The sequence below is a fragment of the Colobus angolensis genome, unplaced genomic scaffold (assembly GCF_000951035.1).
Source record: "Colobus angolensis palliatus isolate OR3802 unplaced genomic scaffold, Cang.pa_1.0 Scaffold344, whole genome shotgun sequence".
NCBI lineage: Eukaryota > Metazoa > Chordata > Mammalia > Primates > Cercopithecidae > Colobus > Colobus angolensis.
Window position 1 is genome coordinate 2,018,836 of NW_012116755.1, and position 6,462 is coordinate 2,025,297.

Genomic DNA, 6,462 nt, shown 5'->3' on the forward strand with positions numbered 1-6,462 from the left:
AAAAAAAAAAAAAAAAAGAGAGAGAGATGGAGTCTTCCTATGTTGCCCTCCCACTTGGGATTATAATCACGAGCCACCACTCCTAGCAAGACTTGTGACTTCTCCAAATGCTCCTATAGATAACACCACTATTGTAGAACCTAAGGTTGGTCTTTTGAGATGTTTTTCAGACCTTTGCGTTGTGGCAACCAACTGACCCAACACAGACTCATGACTTAGCTAGTCCTGTGGCCCGCCCCCACCCAGAGGTAGACTCAGCCCACGATGGCCATTTTCCACACCCCTATGATTGCATCCCCAACCAATCAGCAGCACCCATTTCCCAGACCACTGCCCATGAAACTATCCTTCAAAAATCCTAACCTCCAAGCCTTCAGGGACACTGATTTGAGTGATAACTCCAGTCCTCTTGTGTGACTGACCTCACATTAATTAAACTCTTTCTTTATTGCAATACCATGGTCTCGGTGAGCTAGTTTCATTGGTGCAACAGGCAGGAAGAACCCACTGGGTGATTACACCACTTAATCTCTCTGAGACTCACTGAGTTCATATGTGAAATGGGGCTAGTAATGCTCACAGTGTTCTGAAGATGAAAGAGATAAAAACATTATAGGGGTTAGGTGTTTCAATGACCAGGATTTTCTTGTCCTCTGACCAAAGCTCACTATTCCTGGGATTCAGGTGTTTTTGTCAATAGTATCAAAAGTCTTAAAGTTGAGGCACATATCTGCAGACTCAACATTGTTCCTGTTGGATTTTCCCAAGGGATAAAGTAACAGCATATTGTGCTAAGACTTACAAACATCACTGTTGATTGTAACCAAAAATTGGAAACCAACTAACAGTAGGGACTAATTTCACAAATCATAGTGTACCACTCCCATAAACCATGTATAAGGGTCAAGGGAAAAGTTCCCCTTCTCCTCTGAAGGGTCACTGAAAAATCAACTGACAAAAGGCAGATTAATAGGAGAATATACAAAATGTATTTTAACATGTATAACTAGGGGGCACCACAGGAGGATGATTACCCAGTAACCCAATGGGATACAGAAGCTTACATACCCTTATTCAAAGGGGATGGGGTAGATGGGGAATGCAGTCAATTTCCCATATGGGGAAATGCAAATGATGATTAGGGAGAATGAGTGGACAGAAATTAGCTTATAAATGATTCTCTTCAGAATCTGAATGAGCCAACAGGCAGGCATTATCTTGTGAAAAAGCTCATACATGTGTGGTTGCATTCCTCACTCTTTATTTTCTGAGATAGATAATGAGATTTCAGGGAGGGGAGGAAGGGAATTTGTGATACCAATAACAATGTGTAGTCAATCAATAGCTTATGTTATCTTAATACAAATTCTTGATAAACACCTTAGGAATGGCCTCTTCTTTTTTCCTTAAAAACCTAACTGTAACTGCTGGTAATTAGAGTGTATATTCAGGGCAACTTGAATCTATGCTCCTAGCTGGCCATCCTCAAACCATGAGTCAAATAAACTATATAACTAGTATATATAACTATATATGTATAACTATAACTATAATTATTATAATTCCACCATCAGCAAGCTTTGGGGTTATTTCAGGGTTCTGCTATCACTCATAGTACTACTGTGAAAATTCTACCTGTCTACAGAAATGCCTACCTGTCTCTGAAGGCATGAGTTTCCCTGGGGATAGCTGCAGGAGTGGAAGAGCTGGGTGAGGTCCATGTGCATGCTCTACAAGATGACTATTTCCAAAGTGTTCTGCGAGGGAGGAGAGCCTTCCTTTTTCCACATCCTCCGCAACACTTGGTGTCACCTGGCTTTGTAGTCAGTGCTTCTTTGGTAGGGTTTACAGTGGCAACCTCCTGTCTCCACATGCCAGTCCCAAAGGTGGGATCAGGTGTTTAGCGCCCTATGAGTCAGCTCCTGAGGCCACCTTCTGGGAGTTATTAGAGGGCCAAGGGGAACAACAGGGTCTTTCGTGCTGGAAGGAGTTGGGTCTGCCTTCCAGCTCCCCCACCAATAGGCTGTGCTACCTTAGGTAAGTGCCATGACCTCATTGAGCTTCTGTTTCTGCAAAATGAGGATGGCCTCTAATGTGCAGGGCTGTCAATGATGACTGCCCAACTGAAGATCTTGTAAAGCACCAAGCACAGTGTGGTGGCTGTGGTTGTTCTGTTCTATCCTTTGCCTCTCATTCATAATTCCAGGTTCTGGAACTGCCATACTTATGCCCTCTTGATACTGATTCCAATTGTTCATTGCTAGGGTTTGAATGTGTCCTGCAAAGTTCAGGCAGGATCTTTAAGAGGCGATTAGGTCATGAGGGCTCTGTCCTCATGAATGGATTAATGCCGTCATTGCGAGGTGGGTTAGTAATTGTGGGATTGGGTTTCTGGTAAAAAGATGAGTTAGGCCCCCTTCCCTGCTCTCTTTCTTGCATGTGCTCTCCTGGCTCTCACCTTCCACCAGAGGATGATGCAGCAAGAAGGTTCTGCCAGATGCTGACTCCTTGACTTTGGACTTCCTAACCTCCAGAACTGTAAGAGATACATTTCTTTAAAAACGTACCCAGCCTGTGGTATTCTGTTATTGCAACACAAACAGACTAAGACATCCATCTTGGCACATCTAAATGACAGTTGCTTCAAAGGTCTTTGTTTTGTTTTTGATGGATCAAGACAACTGCTCAAAGAACAGATCACTTGGGGAAGAATCTTGTATAGCCAACTCCTCTGTGGTTTTGCTGTCAGAGAAGAAAACTTTGTAGCTCCATCTGATTCAGTGATATGGTTGATCTGGGGCATATTTAAGTCTAAGTGACAAAGCTGGATTAGCAAATGCTCTGCTAGGCTGGGTCTGTGTGTACATGGCCTTGATAGATATACTGGTTTGATGAAATGCAAATATCTGACAAAGATTATGGGGACACAAGTCTTCTTTGTCATGTTTTACTGCTATCTGGGGGGTCCTGACTCATTTATAAGAGGGAGACAGGGGAAGGAGAATGAAGGGGACTGAGTATTGGCCCTGAGCCAGTTCAGTCTGAGCTCAGGATTTTACTCACTGGATCTCAAGAAAGAGGTAGGTCTCATTACATCATCCTGAAAACAGAATGGGAGGTTTATTTCAGTGACTTCTCAGAAAGAAAAAAAAAAAACATCAGTAGTTCTGCAATGGCTTTGTTTTCTGACCTTCTTATATAAAGGGATTTGGAGTGCTCAATTTTACTTATCATCAGAGAAATCAGATTAAACCACAATGAGATACCTCCTTACACCAACCAGAGTGGTAAAATGAAAAGAATGGTAAAATCAAGTATTGATGAGGATGTGGGAGAGCAAGAACTCTCCTTTGCTGATAGCAACTGTACAACCACTTTAGAGCCCTGGTTAGCAGGATCTATTACTATGATCTACCAGTACCCTATGACCCAGCAATTCCATTCTCATTGATATACCTGATAGAAATGCCTACATTAGTTCACCAACAGCCCTGCCCTATAGCATATTCACAGCAGGACTATTCAAAATAGCCCCCAAATGAGAACTATCCAAATGCCTGTTACAACAGAATAGCTAAAGCATGGTACATCACACAGTGATGTGTATAATGAATATTATACAGCCATAAAAATGCACACACTGCAATGACACACAACAATGTGAATGATTCTCACAAACATAATGTTGAACAAAATAAACTGGACTAAAAATAATATATATATACAGTAATAATAATATATACGGTGTGAGTCTATTTATATGAAAAACAGAGATAGTCTTTTGGAAGTCAGGATAGTAGTTACCGTTGGGAAGGTGGTGGTTAGGTTAGGACACAGGGGGCTTCTACGGTGCTGGTCAGGTGCTATTTCTTGATCTGGGTTCAGGTTGCACACAGGTATTCAGTTAATGAAAATCCATCATGCTATACTCTTTCCATATATCATACTTCTATCAAAAGTTAAAAAAAGAAATGGCAGGTGGCTATTACCTTTAGCCTGCACCCAATGGAGGTCAATTCATAGGTGGGAAATTCATGGATTTGAAAACTTAGGTGCAGATAGGACCTCAGACATCACTCAGTACAGAGAGCAGATATTCAGGGATTAAATCCTTACTCCTCTATTTACCAGCTATGTGCCATTAGGCAATCTACTTAAACTCTCTGAACCTCCATTTCTCTATTTGTAAAATGGGATAATGGAATTTATTTAGGAGAGCTGTTATGAGGATTAAGGGCAAGAATGCAAACTCTTAGCCAGTGCTTAGCAAATGTCAACTATTATTAGCATTATTATTATCCAGTACAATATGCATTCATTCATTCACAGTAATTAATTAAGTACTGTACAGATACCAGGGTGAGCAAGACACACCTGATCCTTACCCTCACAGAGCTTACAGTCTAGTCTGGGCTCCTCCTGGACCCACAGTAGTGTTGGTAACAGAAGACATGGCCCCCCAATTCAGGCTTGGCAGGCAAACATTCACTGATAGACACACTCTGGAAGCAGTTCTGGGAGCTTCAATAGCCAAGCATTCACTCCGATTATTTTGTTACGAGAGGTGGTATGGTTTAGAGCCAGGATGCCTGGGTTCAAATCCCAGATCCTCTGCTTACTAGCTGTGGAATTTTTTTTTTTCTAGCTGTGGAATTTTAGGCAAGTTCTTTATCTCCCTTATGCCTATTTCCTCATCTGTGTAAAGGAGTAGATAACAGAACCTATCTTGTGGGTTGTTGGGAAGATTTAACAGTGTAAAACATGTAGAGGATATAAAATGATGCTGGGTACAGAGCAGATGCTACGATGTGTTAGTGGTCCTTGTGATCTTGTTATAAATAATCATGGGTTCTCACACTGACCACAGCTAGATGACAACCAGCAGAGAGTCAGGCAGACCTCCTTGGTGTCTATGAAGCAATTCAAGTCATTCCAGCAGCACTGTGGAGTTCTCAAGAATATGCCTAACTCATGGATGTCTACTCTACAGCTATGCTTGCACAGGTGTGAAATGGTTTATAAGTCATCCCTTGATATGGTAAATGTAGTAGCAAAAGCATAGAAGCAGCCTAGATATCTGTGAATAGGAGATTGGTTAAAAAATCCATGACTCACTCAAAGAAAGAAATATTAGCCCTAAGAAAGAACAAGGTGGCTGCATGTGAAATGATGTGAAAAGATTTCCAAGAATATTGTTAAGTGCAAAAAGCAAGAGGCAGTGTATTTATTTCCTGTGTTTTAAAAAAACAAAACCAAAAAAGAAATGTACATGTCCAAGTACTTTGGTAATGTGACTTTTGGTAATATAGTTGGCTTTGGAGGAAACATTGGGGCATAGGATTGTGAGGATACCTTCTTTTCACTGTATGTTCAGTTGTACCTTTTGAATTTTAACCCATATACATGTTTTATTTTTTAAAAGAGTAATCCAGAGACTAGGACCAATTCAGAAATCAGCACTACAGTTCATTGTACTGTTAAACATCTTTTGCTGCTCTCTGAGCAGATGGCCCTGGGAGGGGTTGGGCCAGGGCCAGCAGGAAACCTCCCTCCCCTAAGGGTGTATGGGGAGCCTGTGGCTAGGCACATGCCTCCAGCTGGGTCTGCTTGCACAGCCAAAGGGCTGGGGTGCAGAACTGAGGCTGGCAAAGACAGTGGGCTCCAGCAGCCTGGCAGAGGCCACACACGCAGGACAAGGTCACGGTCCTAATATCTGGGTCTGGCCTCGGCACCTTTCCAGGGTAAAAATCATGGGACAAACGCTCATTGCAAGCACCAGGAAAGGGCCTCCATTGCAGCTGCTTCTCTTCATTTATGGGGCAATTCCACAGTGGACCTTGGGGCCAGAGAAGACCAATCTGTTCAGGAAACAGATTTAGAGGGGCCAGTGTTTTCCTGGCCTGCTCTGGGCCATCAGTGGAATGGAAAGAGCCCAAAGGAACCTTAATTCTTAATTCTTCATCCATGTGCTCAGCTGAAATATAAAGATTCTTTTCAGAGCCCTCCCTGAAGTAGCCCTCCACCTTTGAGACACACACAGCATTGTGTGCAGAGACATTTCCTATAGCCAAGCAAAAGCGACAGAGAGGCCCTTTCAGTTTACTGCAAAATAAGCAGGGCTCTGTCCCAAGACAGGCGGCCTTTGCCTCATGGGCCCCTTGGTAATTCATAGGCTGCCTGAGCTCCATTTACTGCCTACAGTCTATTAGACTAGGGCTTTTCAAATGCCCTTTAGCCAACAATTCTTTATATAGATCTATATGAAAAACATATACATATGCATGCAAACAAATTTTTTTTTTTTTTTTAAGACAGAGTCTCGCTTTATTACCCAGGCTGGAGTGCAGTGGCGTGCTGCAGCCTTGATCTCCCAGGCTCAAGTGATCTTCCTACCTCAGCTTGCCAAGTAGCTGGGACCACAGGTATGCAACAGCATGCCTGGTTAATTTTTTTTTTTTTTTT